We start from the raw sequence: 19,634 nt of genomic DNA, 5'->3' as shown, positions 1-19,634 counted from the left end.
GATTTGACATTAAAGGGAATTGCATGGGGGGCTGTCAGGGTGTCACCATGATATCGCGATGTATAGTCAAATCTATGCATTTGTGGAAAACTGAAGTTTATATTTATACCTTTTTGAATGATCTTGCGCTTTGGGAATTAGACTTTCGTCTTGTGGAACAGCGGCTAGATGCGTCTCCTGTCTACGAAAATGGCGCGAAATGTTGGCGGTTTTATGACCCTCCCTGTGAGTTTAAGATACGCTAACTACAAGAGGGAACTTAAGACACTATGGGAAATAATGGTGTTAGTCTTTTAGTCGATTAGATTTTCAAATGGAATCGTATTGGGGGCTGACAGGGTGGTACCATAATATCGCGATGAATAGTTAAATCTATGCGTTTGTGGAAAACTGAAGTTCATATTTACACCTGTTTGAATGAACTTGTGCTTTGGGAATTTGACTTTTGTCATATGGATTGGCGGCCAGATGCGCAAAATGCTGGTAGTTTTATGACCCTCCCTAGGGGTTTAAGACACGTTAACTGCAAAAGTAATTTTAAGACTTCCCCCTCAGTACGTGCAATGATGAACGTTAGTACGGCGGGTGACGTTATCTAACATGACCAGGGGCTTAAATAGGTGGAGAAGTAGCGGGCGTCCTATATGAGCACTTGAGAAGTTCCACGCTTCAAAGCCCGAGACCGCGTCACTTTGGTGAGTATTGGGCGCTGTTGTGATCTGCGTTTGTAATGACCACAGGGAATAAACGCTTGGGCGTAATACCTCAAGCTGGGTTGCTCTTAGATATGGGGGACCGCTAACTGTAAATGTACCCTTAGGACGTTTGTGGTCGATATACTAGGCAGGCTAATTCTTTTGCGATTGGACGAGTTGGTTGCTCGTTTGTGCTTCCAACTAGGGTTCAAATATGGTGATATATGTTTACGCATACCGAGCTATTATAACGAGCGAGGATGGCAAAATATTTGGGTATTTTTTTCATAAATAAGGACAATATTAGCCAAGGTTAGTGAAATGTAACACACGCAAGTGAGATGGATAAGTACAGGTGGGCAGAGAATACATACCAGCTATTGTATGAACTATTTTTACTCAGGATTTTAAAATGAGGGGACAATCATTGACGGGCTCGTCTTGATACCTAATGACGGGCATATATTTTGGATCTGTTGGTCGTAACTTGATAGTTATAACACAGAAAAAACGGGGGTCTAAAAAGAAGCCAAATTAATAGGCTACAGAAGGCCAGGACTCTTTACTAAATAAGTCAGGACACAAGTTCCTATAAAGCCTTTAAACAGAGAAATAACGGTAAACAGAATGGTGAGTGAGACTCATAAATCAGTGGATTCCCATCTAAATCTTGCTAATGATTAATAATCTCATTTGGTCATCCAGAAGATTGGGATGGTCTGTCTCTTGATCATTGAGACTTTCCCTACCCAATATACAGATATTAAATGGGTCAAGCCCACAATCACTTACTGACCTTGAGCAAGTGAAATCGTACTGCAACAGGTGCAGTGCAAAAGCAAAAGGTGGTGAATAAAATAGAGTGAAGAGACAAAGAATTTTTATTATTGAATATTGACTCTTCCTCTAATTAAAAACAAGAACAGTGCACCAAGATAGTTTGAAGAAATAACTGCCAGAGGGCCGACATGTTTCAGCCGATAGGGAAAGAGTTCCCACGGCTTTCTTCAGGGCCTCTGCTATAGAAAATATTGCTACTGCATGAAGTGATAACAATCAATTACAAACAAAGAATATAAGTGAGCAAATCAAATTCCAATAAAGGATATAGGTAAACAATTGAATCCATGTTACTATTCTTCAGTGTCAAACGATGTGTCCCACATCCAGTAAAACCGGGGACTAGACCTCAACTCTCCTGGACCAAGCTCAGGAAGTAGGAGGCCCTGCTCTATCCGTCGTTGCCTCTGTTAATTATATTATTGATCATTAACAAGATTTTGATGGGAATCCACTGATTCTTTGAGTCTCACCAACAATCACTTGGGTCTTTGTCTGTTTATCGTTGTTTCTCTGTTTAAAGGCTTTATAGGAACTTGTGTCCTGACCTATTTAGTAAAGAGTCCTGGCCTTCTGTAGCCTATTAATTTGGCTTCTTTTTAGACCCCCGGTTTTTCAGTGTTATAACTATTGATTGTTAGGGGATATAAACCTGGGCAGGTCTTTAAATATCCCTTAGACCCCCACTCTCTGTGTTTTATTTTTTTTGGTTGGTCGTAACTTGATGCCTTTATTATAATTTTTTGGTGGGTTATTTATACGCTTTTCCACTCTATTTGGAGTTGGTTTTAGAATTGTTTATAATCGGTGGTTTCATAGTTGAGTCATGTTTACTATTCACAAATTTTTTCTAGGCACATCAGCCTCTTTATATTATATTGCCGTCGGATTGGAACGTTCCCACGATAAAGTAGTCTAATAGGTAAGGCGGTTTTCTACTAATACCCATGTATAATGTGGCGGGGTCAGAATCGCTGGGGTATCTTCATGGGAGGCAGTGCACATTGGGTTACGAATGTAGAAACATCACATTTACTCTATAAATATTACTGTGACAGTGTCATATGGATTAGATCTTTACAAATCGATTTCTCACTCTCTGCAGGCATAGTAGACATAATTTCTCAGCCTGCATACACCTCAATGGAGGTGATGTGAAGCTGGGAGTTCGTAGTGTAACAAGCCAGATGACTTTATTTTTTCCTTTTCGGGCTGGAATTTGAGTAACAATGTATTTGGTAGGTGCATCATTGTTTTTTTTACTTAGTAGGATTTGTGCTCAGGACTGAGCTTAACAGGGTTACAAAGTATGAAAAATAATAAGAATAATAATAGTTCAGATTGTCACTTGCAAGAATGGTCTGGGGAATTAGTTTTTTTTCTTAGCTTTCTTTTCTCTTTTTTTCCGGTCTCTTTCCTCTTAGCTGTGCTAGTACTCTTACTAAGTATATATATTTTCTTTCTTCTTTTTTCTTATATCCTTCCATGTTTCTTAATTTCTATTACTTGTTTGAATCATGACCATATGCCACTGATTAGCTTTGGGGAGAGAAATATGCTGCCTGTCTTTGAATGGCATATTCACAGATTAGGTATTCCTGCTGCGTATGGTTTCGAATAAACAAATATGCCTCAATGGGAAAGTTATTTTGATACTGTTGGAAATGGCCATTTTTGGAGGGTTATCCCCAAGCTTTTTGCTTCTTCCTCCTTTATTTTTCCTGACCTGTGGTTGTTGGCTATAGGACTCTGGGCACTTTACCAATGCTGATCAGTGCTAAAGTGCATATGCTCTCCGTATACATTGTAATTGTGATTGGTTATATGCTCTCCGTATACATTGTAATTGTGATTGGTTATCAATGATCGGCATATGTTTCATCAGTAGGTCCCTAGTAAAGTGCACTGAGTGTGCCAGGGTTGGTGATTCAAATGCTACTGGTGGGCCTGCAGCACTGATTGTGCCACCCACATGAGTAGTTCTAAAATGGTATCTCAGGTCTGCCACTGCAGTGCCTATGTGCAGTTGCTAACTGCCATACTGACCTGGCCAGTGTCCACACAGGCCTAACCCTTCCCTTTCTGTGCACGTTGGAGACCCCTCTGGAAGGCCCAAGGTACCCCCCATGTGCAGGGTGCAGTGTATGTGATAGGTAGAGCATGTACTAGTGTGGGTGACATGCTCTGATAGGGAAATGCTGCCAATTTCATTTTTCACTATAGAAAGGCTATCTGGCCCATAGGCTAGAATAGGGAATGCTGAGTATAGTGTTTACCTGCATATCTTCCCATAGGAGCAAGATAGTCTGGTATCCCTGAATTCAGAATTTAATAACCCATCTTTTAGAAAGGATGGTTTTTAAACCCTGTGTTTCAAAACAGCACTTTTAGAAAGTGGCTGTTTTCTTGTCTGACCTTTCTGTGTGGTTTGTGAGTGACAGGGGCTGGGGTGGCTCCAGGAGGCTGGGTGAGTCAGCACTAGGCTGAATAGCTTCATCTGCATCTTGAGTGGTGGGAGGGGATAGCACTTGGGCCTGAATAGGGCAGGGCTGTGCCTGCCTGCCACAATGCTGGCTAAACCTCCTGTTGGGCGGCTGATGACCTCCTCCCCCCCCCCCCTTCACTCAAAGAAAAGGAGTCATGTAAACAGAGTGCTCCAGGAGTGACCATAACTGGTTTGGACTTGCAAAGGCATCTCTGCCTTCAGAGAACAAAGAAAGTATTGGTATAAATACTGCTGCCCAGACCCCAAGAAGGCACCTCTGCCAAGGAGAAAAGCTGGAAGACTGATGAGGAAGGACTGCCCTGTGTTTTTTTAGACTGAACTGCAGTTGCTATTCTGCCAATTTGCACGCATGGCTCGCTTGCGAGTAAATTCCCGTCGCCGCGAAGATCTTCGCAGCGCCTGTTGCAGCTGCAAGACCCGACGTGTCGCTCGCTTGCGGACCGCATCACCCCGGCGCGGAAAGATTCCTGTTGATGCGAATATAGTCGCAGAGCCTGCCATCGCTGTGAGAACCGGCGCACCGCTTGCCTGTGAGAAGAATCCCGTTGCTGCGAACATCACCGCAGAGTCCAACGCTATCGCATTGAGAGGCCGCGACAAAAGATCGACGCTGTGCAACGGATTTCCGCTGCACCGAAGATCGTCGCCGACCCAAAGATTGTCGCATCGAGTCTGTGCGAGTCGCTTTCTACTGGAGAACCTGCTCCCCGGAATCCTTCTTTTTATTTATGTTTTTTATTTTACTTTTTATTTGAGCAAGTTCAAAAATGTACAGTTCATAAAAAATAGACAATGTAATACTAAAAAAGAAAAAAAAAAGGCAGTTCATAGCTTCAATCATTTCCAAAGATCGAAAAAAATCATAAACCATGATTCAATTTAAATTTTATCACGGTGAAGCCCAATTACTCTTAGAAAAAGGAAAAAAAAAGGAAAAATAAAAAAAAGAGAAAAAAATAGAGAGTACAAAAAGTATTGATATATAATACATTTCTACACCATCTCATCTTTAAAGACTATGAGTTTCTTTGGTTATCAAACCAGGTGGCGACAGGGGCCCATATCTGAGCCCCGAGGGCTCGTGATTTTTTCCCTCTAGTTTTGTAAATTGCAGTCTCCTGCTTGTAAATTCCTAGTAGTCTGCTTAGCCATCCTTGGAAGGTAGGAGCGTCTGTATCTTTCCACCGCGCTGCCAAAATGATTATAAATACAGCTGTCCCAACAAATACAGACATTGCTTCATTATTACTGTACCCTAGAGAGTCATCATAACCCAGAACGAACAAGGTCGATGATATTTTAAGTTCGTGTCCAAAAATTTCTGCCCAATATTTGGACATCCCTTTTTTAATCTAGTCTAGCTTAGGGCAATCAGCAAGCATATGTATAAGATTAGCTGGGCCAAGAGAGCATCTCGGGCATTGATCGCTTACTCTTTTGCCCCAAGTAAATAGTTTTGCAGGGGTAAAGTAGAGATCATAAATTGTTTTATAAATTTGTGCCTTTAAGTTGGAAGCTAGAAACAGTTTAGATGATAACATCAGAGACATATCTATATCGATATTTGGGTTATTTAACTTAGTGGCCCAGCTCATTAAGTTGGGCCGGAATAATTAAGCTATGCCAAAGAGGAGTATATTTGGTGTATTTTGGTATTATCAAATATTTAGTGGTGTTCTTCCAGATTCTCCATGCATCCGTGATTTTAAATTTAATCTTTTTTGAAATAGGATGGTTCAACATGTTTTAGCAGCAGACCTCCAGCTTTTTCTCCTAACAGCTCATATATTGATGGTATAGAGCATCTTGGGCCGGTAATCACTGGCGATTTAGTATCAAAGAGTGGTCATTTGTTGTAGGAGGGTTGCCCATAGATAGAATGTTAAGTTTGGTATTGCTAGCCCTCCTCTTTGATGGGGTAAAGTTAACTTGGGTAGAGCCCTCCTGATTTTACCATAATTCCAAATAAATCTTGACATGGAGGAGTCGAGGGTTTTAATTATGCCATCATCGACCAAGAATGGAATTGCCGAAATAAATATAACATTTTTGGAAACACACTCATTTTAAGGTAATTCCCCCTGCCAATTATTGATAAGTGAAGATTGTTAACTCTAACAAGGTCTTTTTTAACTTTCTTGATAAGCGGGTCATAGTTAAGTTGATTAATTTCCTTTACCTTAGGAGAGATGGTTACACCTAGATATACCGCATTGTTGACTCTATACGGGCTTACAAAGGGTGTGTTCTCGGTACATATGACCATCGTCTTCTCTTTATTCAAGGAGTACCCTGAATATGAACCAAAAGCCTGTGTGATTGATTCAATCTCATCAATTTCCTCTGTGGGGTTCGGTGTTAACACCGCCACGTCATTGGCGTATGCAAGTATTTTGGTACTATACGTGCCAACTTTAACCGGTTCGATTGCTGGGGAAGTAAGAAGTTTAAGGATGAGTGGGTTGATATAAAGAGCGAGCAGGTTGGGGAACACTGGCATCCTTGCCGCGTGCCCCTCTGGATGTTAATAGACTCTGATTCGTTGCCCCTCACCATAATTTTTGCCTTGGGATCGACATAGTGCTTTGATAGATTTAATGAGGACCCGGCCAAGATTATTTAGTTCTAACACTTCCCATAGGAACTGCCAAGAGACCCGGTCAAAGGCCTTCTCCGCGTCCACTAGGATCATCGACATCTGGCCCCCCTCTATTCCCATGATGTCAAATAGGGAGATGGCTCTACGAGTATGGTCTGTTGTGCTCTTACCGGGGATGAAACCGTGCTGCCAGGGGGAGACCCGATGTTCGACAATCCCACTGATCCGGTTGGCCAGAACCTTAGCATAGATCTTTGAGTCAGAGTTATTAAGTGAAATTGGACGATATGAAGAGGTTAACTCAGGTGGTTTACCTTTTTTAGGGAAAATGGCAATATTTGTATGTTTCCATGATTCGGGCGGGTTACCATGCCACTGCACACCGAGAAATAAATCCAATAGATATGGTACAATTAGATTTCCAAGCAGCTTACAAAGATCTAGAGGGATTCTGTCTGGTCCTGCAGCTTTTCCGGAGGCTAGTTCTAATAATGCTAACTCCACCTCAGTAATTGAGATCTCTTTCAAGGTCATCCCTGGTTATATCATCAATAGCCTTGACAGGGTCAGTTTCAGCAAGCCAATTATTCAGAAAATCTTTGGAGTTAGGTATTAGCAGTTGATCTTCATTTTGGTACAGCTTCTGGTAATAGTCTTGAAATGCCGCTACAATGCCTTCAAAGGAGGTATGTTTATATCCTTCATAATCTATAGATTGTATAGTATTTTGTGATTGCTTCTGGCGAGTTTTAAGGGCCAGATGTTTCCCCACGTTTTCTCCATTTTCGTATATTTTATTCCGATTTGCCTGGAGAATTCCTGCTGCTTTTTGAGTTAGATCACTATTAATCTCCGCTTTTAAGACTAAAATCTTACACAGGATATCTTCTGCTTGCTCCCCAAGATGAATCTGGGTAGCATGCAGCTGCTCTAGGTTTATTAATTCTGTATTTAGCTGTTCTGTATTTAGCTGTTCAGCCTATCACGGTCTTTTTTACGTTTGGCCACAAAGGAGATAGTTTCCCCCCTTAGAGCGGCTTTATAACAATCCCAAACAGCCAGCCTAGGTGCACTGTTGATTATAATCAAAGAATTCTTTTGTCCATGTTTTTATATACGCTATATATTGATTAACAAGAAGCTTGCAGTCAAATGACCATTGATAATATGGCTTCTTGTAGCTGGCAACATCAAAAACAACAAAAAGAGCATTATGATCTGATATTGTCTTAGGGGCTTTGGTTATCACAGCATTTAGGGCAATATTAGCAGTTGACATTATGTAGTCAAGACGTATGTATTAGTTGTGAGGGTAGGAAAAATACGTATAGCCAGGGTCCTTATTATTTCTCAGGCTCCAAATATCATTTAGGTTGTGACTGGTCATAAATTGCCGTACTGCCCTAAATACTTTGGGCTTGCGCCCAGTATATACCTGTTGTATTTGTCTGTGTGAATGGCCCAGCGTTATATTAAAGTCGCCACAGACGACAAAAGGCCCTGTCCAGGATGCCAGCTCAAATTCTAGGTCATAAAATAAGGCCGGGTCGTCCAGATTTGACCCATAAATCGAGCAGATAGTAATACCTATATTAAGCTGTATTATGACCCACCTACCATGGGGATCTGCCAATTTCCGCGTATGTTTACCCAAAAAGGTCCTTGCTAGAATGACAACAACTAGAGTCTTAGATGTCTGTGTAGTTATATCTAGAATGTTAAAACCTGGTATTTTTAACAGCTCTATTTCACCTATCGGAATGTGGGTCTCCTGTAGTCGGAGAATGTCACATGAGCCTTGATGTATTAACTGACATAACTGTGCCCTCTTCCCCTTATCATTAAGACCCGCCACATTCCAGCAGCAGAGTTTTAATTTCCCCATGATTCATTTTGGGTAGTCAGACCATACATAGTACTGGACCAAGTTACTTGCTTTCCTTAATTTAAGTAAGTGCTAACTTTTCCATATTGTCCTACCATAAACTAAACCTCAGCTCCTGCCTCAGCTGTTAGTTTCTTTATTATGTTAATTGTACATTTTGATTTGCTCATTTTATTCATTTTGTGCTTAACCCCACCCCCACCCACCCACCCACCCCTACACAGCCCTCCCCCTTACACCCCAAAAGAAGGCAGACTCTGTGAGAGTCTGTAGTGATGGATTAGCGCTGCCTGACCAATACACAATGACCATGCATCCTTAATAATAAAAAAAAAAAGAATACGGGAATAAGGTAATAAGGATAGGATAAAAAAGGCCATGATAGGATAGTTAACTAAACATCAATATCATCCCACGTCTAAGTTCGTAATGATACAGTTACAGTTACTTTAGACTCTCTAGGTATTCCTTCGCCTTGATCTCTGAAGTAAAATACCTCGTTTGCCCCCCAAATACAACTTTCAATTTGGCTGGATTGTTGAGGTAAACCAACGCCTTCTTCTCTAAAAAGGGCTTAATCAACTGTCTAAGGCGCCATCTCCTTTCCACTGTTACGTGGCAGAAGTCAGGTCGCACGAAATAGGAAATAAAGTCTCTGCTGCGGTGTGAGTCAGGCCTGACTTTATCCGAGATGGCTTGCCGTAGTAAGAAGTTCCCGAAATACACTAGGATTGCTCGTGGGTACCCCCACTGTTTTACTGAGGTTTTTAATGTTAAAGGAACTCTGTGGGCCCGTTGTACCTCAAGGTTCCAGTCCCAGCTAGTGAGCTCTTGCAGGGTATCACGGAAAAGTTGTATAATGTATGAGCGGCAGTCCTCTCCTTCACTTTTTTCGAGGATGCCAAGAACGCGTAGATTGTTTCGGCGTAGCCGATTTTCGCAGTCCTCCAGTTTCCACCTCACATCCTGGAGCTCAGCTTCATGGGAGTAAACTTGCTCATGAACCGCAGCTGCTTCTGTGTCATTTGAGACTATGCGTACTTCCTTCTCATTTATGCGATCATTAAATGTGCCTACAGTTTTTGTCAGTTTACGGACAACTCCATGAACTTTATGGAGAGCCGCCCGTGCTTTACGCCCATCTTTAGAGGTCTCTTCGCGATGCGAGGCAATAGCCTGAAGTACAGTGTCCATAACTTGAGTCAGTGTGGCCCCAGACTGATCTGGTTGATCTAGTGTTGCTGCTTGAAAAGAGGGGGACATTTGAGATGGATAGGGTGAATGCATTTGGCTTTGGTTCAGCCCCTGAAGCGTTGGAGTGTAATCCCACGCCAAATCATTTGCCCCGTGATGGCCCCTTTTTTTCTTTAATACTGTCTTTCGCCCAGACCGTGATCCCTTAGCACGTAGGTCTTGATCACTTTCCGTGCTGATAACCGATTCTGCATCATCATCGTCCAACTCTTCAAGCTCTTCCTCTGTATCCCCAGACCAGTTGGCATCTTCTGAGAACGAGTAAAAGTCAGTGGGGTCTGTGACATCCTTATCAGTCTCCACTGTTTCTGTGGTTTCTGTGGCTTTAATTATACTGCCCAGTACCATGCTACTAAGAGTGCTCTTTTTGTTATGCTCTAGCTCTGCGTTAGTTATTATTGCTTCTGGGTGCTCCTGGCACTCTAGATGCCCCGTATTTTTACAACTCGTCTGTACGTTTACATTTCCACTCTCCCCCCTAGCGTCTTTTATCAATAATGGAGATGTAGGTATAGGTGGCTCCGTATCTACTCTTGTATAATTGGTTAGCAGAACACTCGGACCCAGTATATTAGTTAATGGAGACATGACTGACGTTTCGGGCATCTCCGGAGTATTAGGAGCTAAAGTTAAAGTCACACGAAAATCCGCGCTACAGCCTGCCCCTCCAGACATTCCTTTTTGCGATTGCGTCTCCATGACATCATTCGCCGTTGTGGCTGTGGCTGCGGTTGATCCCGTAGCCTCCAACGAAGCCTCAGCCTCTTGACTGTTTGAAGATTCCGAGGGGTTGATTAAGCTAGGTGTGCTTCCAGATTCTACAGCAGGCCCGGATACAGTATCAGGTATGGCCCCCTCGGCTCGTTTCGTTAAAGGCGCTCCTATCTGAAGGGCCGATATCAGTGTCTCTGCCGGACTTGGTGTCATGTCATATGGGTCTTCGTGTAGCGATGCAGATGGGTCTTCGTGTGGCGCTGCAGAGGTCTTTGCGGTCTGTGCTCTACGTAGCATTTCAACTACGGAGGGTGCTGGAGTGTTGGGTTTCCTCGATGACTTTGAAGTTGGTGTCAGCTCCTCCGGTCCCTCTACCGCATTGCTCCCCGTATTCCCGCTACCAGCTGCTCCACGCTTAAGCATGATCTCCCGATCACGAAGAGCCTGTTTCGCGGCTCGAGTTTTTTGCAGCGGCGGCTACGTTCTTCGGAGCCATTGCTGCGGAGAGAGTGCCGTTCAGAGTGCCTTCGCGCTGCTGATTGATGTGAGCAGTTTCAGGTGAGCGGATGCCGTTCAGGAGCCGCAATACCGTTATGCCGATGAGGGAGGCAAAGAGTGAGAGCTGTGCTCTCAGCAGTTTTCCTTTCGGGGCTGGTTGCTTCCTCTACCGCTGCCACCGCCGGCATACCTTTCTTTTATCTTTCCCTAGAAAGTTAGTGTTTTTTAGAGTCGGGGAGTATCAAGACGCTTTTTTAGTTATGTCGCTTCACATTAGTACTGCAGCATGAGGTCGCGGAATCATTCCCGTCCTTTCGCCAGCATGGTCCTTGGAGCTGGTCAGTAAGCTGCTAACAGCGACCTAGCATGTCGCCGCCATCTTGCCTCGGGATGCTCCCCGGAATCCATACAAGGTATCGCATCGCTCCCCATACAGACAGGAGTTGTTGCAACATGCCCACTGAGTGCAGTGGGGTTGTCGCATCGCCTCCCCAGGGTCTCAGAAGTGACGAATCGCTTGTTTTTCAACGCTGCAGTTTCCTCTAGGAACTTTTGCCGCATTTACAGGTACTTCGGGCTCAAACTGTTGCTACTGGGGATTATTTTGCCGCAAACCCTAGAACTCTTTTTAAGACTTATTTTGGAGCCGTGTATGTAGGACTTTTGTCATTTTGGTCTTGTGTAGTTTAGATAACAATACCTATTTTTCTGAACTGGTGTGGAGTCCATTTGTGGTTTTCACTGTGTTACTGTGAGTGTTGGTACAAATACTTTACACATTGCCTTTTAAAAACCTGTCTGCTTGTGCCAAGCTACCAAGGGGGTGAGCAGGGGTTATCTAAAGAGTGTATCCCCCTTACCCTGACTAGAAGCAAGGGTCCCTATTTGGACATTGGTACCCACCTCTGCCAACTGCAGACCCCCAGATCTAACTGATTCTATATCGGATGACTTATGACTCATAAGTGGGAATTTGTTCAGATCAGGAAGATTCACACGAACAAAGATACTAGTGCTGATTATTTTTAAAGGAATGGTCTCCTGTCTTTGTATTTTGTCAGATGTATGTGTATCTATTTATATGTACTGAGTTGTATTATATATTTGTTTTTAAATGTTTTTTACAGCCCTAATGAAGTTCTTCTAATAGAAAAATAGAACGAAACTCGTTGGCTGTTTGGTGTACATTACTCAAATAGAAAGAAGAATAAAGTATTCTGAATATTAACACTGGACGGACATTCGAAAAGTTATTTATTTATGGACATTGGGATTGGGTGGTGCAACCTACAGTTGGCTAATTGTATGTTGTTTATGCTAACCGCCCCTTAGGAACAGCAGGGGCAGTGGTGTTGCACACCTTGAGAGCATAAGGCTCATTGATTTTGTACAAACGTAGGAGGGATTCAACGTAAGGACTCGTGTCTTTACTTAGAGGAGGTGCATCACAAACTCTTTCAGTGTTTGTATGGTTTAGCTGTTCCCATGCTGTTTTGAATGTCCAATATTTATGCCTGCTGCAAGCCTTTGAAGTGATGGATTTCCTTATACTACCCCTATTTCATTTCTGGTTCTGGAAAATTCTTCTCTTCCCCTGACACGACTCCGAGAAATTTGGTGTGACAAATGACTAGTCGGGTTCCTTTGCGTGTGCTGGAGGCAAGCTCTTTGAAGTGTAACCTGGGCAGGTCACACGTCTGCCCCCAGCCATCCTGGCAGGATTGCCCATACTGCCCACATCTAGTCCCTTTTTGTGTCACTGTCTGGGAGGAATACACAAACCCCAACAGCAGAGACATTCACAGCTATGTGGCCCGGGATCCTGGCAGAAGGAACAAATTGTTAGGAGAAGAAAAAGCCAACTTTCTAACAGTGGCATTTTCAGAATTGTGACCTCAAATCCAACTATACCTCAACAGGAGTGTAAATCACAATTTATTTGAGGGATTCCTACCCTATTAAACATAATAAGGTAACCCAGCAATAGTCAATGGGAGAGATTGGCCTTACAACAGTGAAAAACTAAGATTTTTTCACTGCCAGGACATGTAAAACTTAGCCACACGTGCTTCTTTTTAAATATAATGCACCCTTCCCTGTTGGCCCTTAGGGCCTACCTTACGTGTGATTTATGAGTATTAAAAAGGAAGGTTTAGGCCTGGCAAAAGGCTTATTTTCCCTGGTCGAAATGGCATTTTCAAACTCCACTACTGGCTGATATGGGATCTGGAAGGAAGCCTATGAGTTACAACCTACAACTCAGGAGGCAGATGAGGCAATGGAGAAGCAGGAGGAGGGGAGTGAGGAGAGAGGGAGAACACCCCCTGACCATGGCCCCAGTGGAGAGAGGAGGGGCCACTGGATTTAGAAAGGCTGAGGCTGACAGACATGGAGGAAAAGAAACTTGTTCTACAAGAGCATAACATTCTGCTGGCTCTTGAGAAGGCAGAAAGAGCTTGTCCTAAAGACAAAACAGTTTACAGTATGCAGCAGCAATAGTGGCAGCGATATTAGTGTCCAGTGGAGATAGGAGAGTCCACATCCCGAAGTATCTGGCACCTAATTTTGTTGTGGGGATGACAGACGAGAAGTTCAAGGCTCATGAGGTTGCCTGAGATGCACAGGGTCCCTCAAAGATTGGAGAGCCAGTATCTGGACACATGCTCACTAAAGGGAAGGATCCACTACTGGCCCTAAGGAAGGGGGATAGGATGAGGTATCCAATCATGAAGGAGGCACTTGTCAGGAAGTATGGCCTCACCCGTAAATACAAGCTGAAACTATAGTTAGAAACTGTCCATCCAGTCCTGGGTACATTTATGTGGAATACTTTTGCAAGGCACTTGAATGGTTGGGGAAAGGGCAGTGAAGTGAGGGATTACAATGGGCTGTATAGTTTAGATGATGGAAAGCACATGTTCAGTAGTTATTTTCCAGAGCTGCACCAACACCTAGTGGATTGCAAGCTCACTGACTTGGGAGAGCTTGCCAAGGAGATGGGCTGCTGGCTCAGCACTAGGGTTCACAAGAAGGTACCTGGGAGTGACCACAAGAAGGGTAGTTTAGGTTCTCCCCAGCACAGTGAGGGGTAGATCCAAAGTGACCCAGACAAGTCTCAGAATAAAGTGGGGGTAGGGTTCCCTTGCTCTTTCTGAGAACCAAGGAGGAGGTTCTGGTGGGCTCATGACACCCCATTTCCAGCACAAATGTTCCTAGTTAGGACACAAGCTGGGGTAGTCACTATCTCAAGACACCACCCATTTGTGGGAACTCTACAGGTGTGAGCAATTGTGCCTTAGGGGGAAGTAATGCCCTAATTTCCTTTAGTTTGGAGATTAACTCAGAGGGGAGGTTTGTGATCCCTATGGGTTGAAGGCATCACTTTCATCAGATTACAGTGAGTGGGATTCCTGTCACTGCTCTTAGGGATACTGGTGCCATCCAGACGATGGGGGTGGAAAGGTTGGTTCCCACAGATCAGTACACTGGGCAGGTGCATACGTCTGACTTTGTCCACCCTATGGCTCTGGTGCCCCTGGATTGAGGTGGGGAAGGGACTCTGATAAAGGTTATAGTTAGTCCCCAGATGCCCATTGGCTGCATTCTGGCAAATGAGCTACCACCAGAGTTTGCAGAGCTGGGAAGGGTGGCCTTTTGAGGTTCCCTGAAAGCTCTGCCTTCTGGGGGTACTCATCCTAAAAGAGTATGAAGGCCCAGATGGAGGTGCAGGAGATGGACACAGTTCACAGTGGGAGAACCAGTGGACCAGTGGTTACAGCACTAACTGAAGAGCAGCCCTGGATTGACCCTGGTGAGGTGACTTCTTACCTGGAAGTATTGCTTGTGCTGTTACAGAGACGGAGAACAGGAAAGCGGATTCAGGAAGATGCCAGGATGGAACAGATGGTACAATAGCTCTTTACCATGGGAAGTCCTGGCTTTCCAGCCATATGTTCAGCCCCAAGGTAGAGGCATTGGTTAGGAGGCCAGTCTCAGTATACCAACCCAGGACTGGTGAGAAGAAGACTGAAAGAAGAGTGGAAGTAGTGCGCCTAACCTACTGGGATGCATCAGTGAGCAAGTTACGGTTAGGAGCTTAGCTGATGTGCTCCACAGTTGGGAAAAAGGTTACCAATGGGCCAGTGTAGTGACCCCAGAGGATTTCGCCAATGGGGATACAGTTAGGCTTGGATGGACATAGAACTGATAAGTGCCTCTGCAAAAGAGGGCTATTGTGCATGCTCTATCGCCTAAAATAGGGATGTCATAAAGGTATTGATTAGTCTACCCTAGCTTTTGTCGAGGGGGAGGAATGTTGGACCTAGGCCGTTTCTGCGGAGTCTCACACATATTGTTGCCTTCTGCTGCTGAACCTGTTTTTATTGGCTTTAGTAATGCTAACCAGGGCTAAGGTGCTTGTGGTCCACCCTTCAAACATGGGAAAATTGGCCTGCACCTAATTGGCACATTTAATTTACTTGTACCTCCCTAGTAAATGATACTGCGTTTACCTAGGGCCTGTAAATTAAATGTCACTGGTGGGCCTGCAACACTTATTGTTCCACTCACTAAAGTAGCGTTTTAAAATGTTGCAGACCTGCCACAGCAGCCTGTGATGCGGTGTTAAACTTCAATTTCGACTTGGCAACCTTCCTTTTTAAGACAAGTCACCCCTAAGGTAGGCCCTAAAGGCTCATAGGGCAGGATGCCTTGTATTTAAATGGTAGGAGATGTGGGTTTAATTTTCACATGTCCTGGTAGTTAAAAAAAATCCTAAAATTGTTATTCACTACTCTAAGATCTCTCTTATTGACTAAAATGGAGTTACCTTATCACACTTGATAGGTGATAACGTTTGATTTTATAGATAACGTTTGATTGGAAAAATATATAATGTTTTTTACACTGAAATAAATTTGCAATTTTAAAATCTCCTAACTTCGTGAAATTCCATTGCCTATGTGTAACACTTCAATAGGCACTTTATACCAAGTAGTGAAATCCATGAAGTTAGATAAATATCAAAAGGTACCTGAACAGCACAGAGACAAATTCTAGAAACTGCCTTGAAATAGCTGTGCCAGGTCAAAAGCGCTTCTGCAAAGTCATTATTGCAGCTATTGGGTTAAAGTATAGTAAGGAGGGCCAGGCAAATATTTGTCATGTTACTAGGCGTCCAGGTGCTCAAGGGCCCAGACTTAAAAATTCATGCAATGCAGCACAGCAACTAAAGTTTCTGTACTGCTTCGCAGAAAAGTGTCATACCTACGAAATGTCAGTACTTTGCCATCTCCCTGCGCTGCTGAACTTCAGGCTGAAATGTGCTAGCGCACACTCCCTTGCTCTATATTACAAGAGTGTGTGCTTCATGTAAAAAATAGTATGTCCTGGAATGGAAGTCATCCACTACAAAAAATTGCCTATTACACTTTACCTCTACTGTATGTGTACTGTACAATGCAACACACATGCAAAGTAGAAAAAACGAGGAGAAAAACATTTTTTTCTTGTTACACCTACCTCATGGAGGTATAATATTTTGGCACAAATCTGTCGACTAATGTTTGTAGATGGAGATTTGTGTCAAAACCCATTGGGGGTTGCATTGGAACATGCATGTACCACCCATGAAGTGCCTCCTTGGGACAAGGTACTTCGAGGCAGCGCATACCATAACTTTGCATTACCTTGGGAAACTATCCAACGCAAATCCTTATTTGTGTTGGATAGTAAATCCCAGCGAAACACTTTGTGTTGGGTTTGCATTACAAGAGTAGTGAAAACTTAGAGCAAAGCCTTAGTAAATCTGGGCCAAGGTGGGTAAAGTACAACCTCAGGTTTGGTGTACTGTCACAAGAGTTGTTAAACTCAGAGGTGCATGATCTGCTTCACACTCATTCCAGTACTGTCTCGACGCAACATATCAAGTACTGAGAGAGTGCACTAAAGGCACCTGGAACGAACAAGTGAGGAGGACAACTGTGGAATGCATGACTAGGGCTATAGATTGGGGCAGGGTCTGTCTTGAACAAGTGAAAGGAGGGACAGAGGAGCACAGCCATAAAAGAAGCAGTCCGGCTATGTGCTGTAGAGAGGATATGACTGGCCTGGAGAGGGAGGTACCAGCTTCAAACCCTGATGCTAAACAATATGAACCCTGAAAACCTGAGATCAATCCCAACATCCCCCTATTCAAATTTTGTGATTCTTCGCAAAGGCTTTCTTTCGATGAACCTCCGTCCCCAGCATTATAACGTATAAGACATTCAAATGTGATGTACGTCTTAGTTTTCTAATAAAATTATCTAGGCTGGGGTCAGAAATGCTTCTAAGTGAACGTTTAGTGATTTAATCAGTTGTACTAAGGTGAAGTGTTTCCGCATGTTAAAAGGAATATACTTTATTGAATTTTGAATAGACTTTATCAGATGTTGGTTGCATGATTTACATGTCAGAATCTTCGGCTTGTGCAGTGCACGGTCTCTTAGCTTGGCTATTCCTGCTATGTTTTTGGCAAACCCACCTCTACTCCTTTGCGAGTGCATAAAGCTAGGTGGTGCTTTGAGCAGTCACTGCTAGTTTATCTGTTATGGTCTTGCATCAGCGATCGCTTTAAAGTGAGCTCTGGCTTGGAAGCATGTGTCCTACTTTTGAGGTAGTGCTGCTCATAGTGGCATTTGTCAATGAATTCTGCCGAGGGAATGGGCGGGCCATCTCAACAAGAGCACAATCACAGGCTTCTCAGGTAACCATGACAACTCTGCCCTCTCCTTAACCCCTGGTTATCCAGTCGGGATAAAACGCTGTCAAACTCCGAAATTAGTTTTCTAAATCAATAGAACAATGCAAACAAGTGGTGGAGAGATCAAAAGAGCTCTAAAAATTGAGTGACACTGTGGTGCCAGTGCAGGAATGCGGGAATGACTAACGTTTTGATTGGTCTGACTCGTGATGATGGCACTTGGCAGGGCTGAAGGATAGAACTTCCAAAGTGGAGGCATTGGTACTCCGATGGACCTTTCTTCGTCTGCAGTGAGGGCTGAGAAACCAAAGTGTCCAACTGTTGGCCAGCCAGTATGAGAAACAATAACTAGTAGACAATTCACAATTTAGAGAAGGTTCAAGTACACTACCCTCAGAACCATGAATAGAGTATTGCAATTGGAAGACTCCACTTGATGAGCACATTTGTTATAAAGAGCCATGAGAAGATAATATGATTCTATCTTACACCTTTGTAATGGACATCCAGATGAATGCTGAGTCCTTTTCACACAAGCACCCAGGGGGACACTGCATGCAGAACACAACACACTGGGCTAAATAACCCTCCGATATTGGTCTATGTAATCACATCCTACCAAGGCCCGAAAGAGAACAATTTACCTCATGGACCTTATTTCAGTGAGGGAGAAGGAGAGGGCAAGGAGCACTGCACTAATTAAACTACAGTGTGAAAAGCAGACTGGCTTAGACATTCTTCAAGATATGTACTTCTGCACTTAATAAGTAGAAGAGGTCACTCCATCGTCCACCCCTACACATCCCTTTCAAGGTCATGCCTTTGTAGGTAGCTGGGGCATAGCTTTTAATTCCACAAATTTCATATGCATCTGCCAACAAGGAGGTTGTATGACGGTACATCGCATGCAATTACTTTGCATTCCTTTTAGACACGTTTTTTAGCGTGCATATTTTTACAGAGAAAATGCATTTAAAACGCATGCCAATACCACGCATTGGTTTTAAATTTAGAAGCAATGTATTTGTGGGGGAACACCCGTGACCCCACCGACTTACATTAAATGCGTTGTATTGGCATGCGTTTTCAATGCATATTCGTGGTAAAAATATCTGCGCTAAAAGTGTGGTGTAAAGGCTTAATGAGGTAAAAATCTTGTTGTAAATGCTGTTTCCCTTTATATACTGACATTCATCAAGTGCCAGTAGCGAGTGGGGTAGCAGTGTAGTAGTCAGTCTAAGAGTACCTTCCCAGTCATGGCCAAGGAACCTTCATAACTATGGGGGACAAAGCTCAAGTGGATGACTGGTCCACCGAGGGGGGTCTTGCCTGCCCCGAGAGAAGCCAGGACACTGCAGGAGGGGCAGTGGAGGGCAAGGGACCACTCCACACCAAAACACCCTCCAGTCCTTCATGCCCAGCAGTCTCCTCACCCATTGCGAATCAAATCCACACAAGCACACAACGCAACCACCTCCCCATGGGGGCACTATGCTAACCATCTGTCCCGGGGGACCCTAGAACCTGTGGTTTAGAGAAAAAAATAGTTCCCTAATATTAGCAGTGGTAGGCTGCTACTCATTCACTCAAAATCATGAGAATGAAGTACCCCTTGGCGAGATACACAAAAATAGGGAAGAAAGCTATTGAATCAAAAGCAGGGAAGTGAGAAAGACAACAGACGTGAAGGAACAATCAATAGGCTGAAGCAGAGGCCACTCTATTTGTGTTGAAAACAATACACCTGAACAATACACCTGGCCAAGAGACAGTCAAAGTTGTCTGTTGTCCATACCTAAAATGTAGTTCCCTGGATGCAAGCAGTGGAAAGACACAAGTCATCCAGTCAGAACTCAGTAAAAAAGAAATCCCCCGGAGGCAAGACACAGAAAAGTGGTTAA

At 43.6% G+C, this 19,634-nt stretch overlaps 1 long non-coding RNA gene across 1 annotated transcript in view; it reads left to right on the top strand.

Moving 5' to 3' along the window:
* Nucleotides 1-564: 564 nt before the first annotated feature.
* Nucleotides 565-19,634, top strand: part of LOC144782696 (uncharacterized) — a 41,048-nt gene continuing 21,978 nt past the window's right edge. The window contains exons 1-2 of the long non-coding RNA XR_013601211.1: nucleotides 565-695; nucleotides 2,390-2,457. This is a non-coding gene — a long non-coding RNA (uncharacterized LOC144782696). The remainder of the gene's footprint in view (nucleotides 696-2,389; nucleotides 2,458-19,634) is intronic.

This window comes from Lissotriton helveticus, chromosome 9, assembly GCF_964261635.1.
Source record: "Lissotriton helveticus chromosome 9, aLisHel1.1, whole genome shotgun sequence".
Taxonomy (NCBI): domain Eukaryota; kingdom Metazoa; phylum Chordata; class Amphibia; order Caudata; family Salamandridae; genus Lissotriton; species Lissotriton helveticus.
The sequence above is the reverse complement of the archived record's forward strand: the minus strand, read 5'-3'. Positions and strand labels throughout refer to the sequence as shown.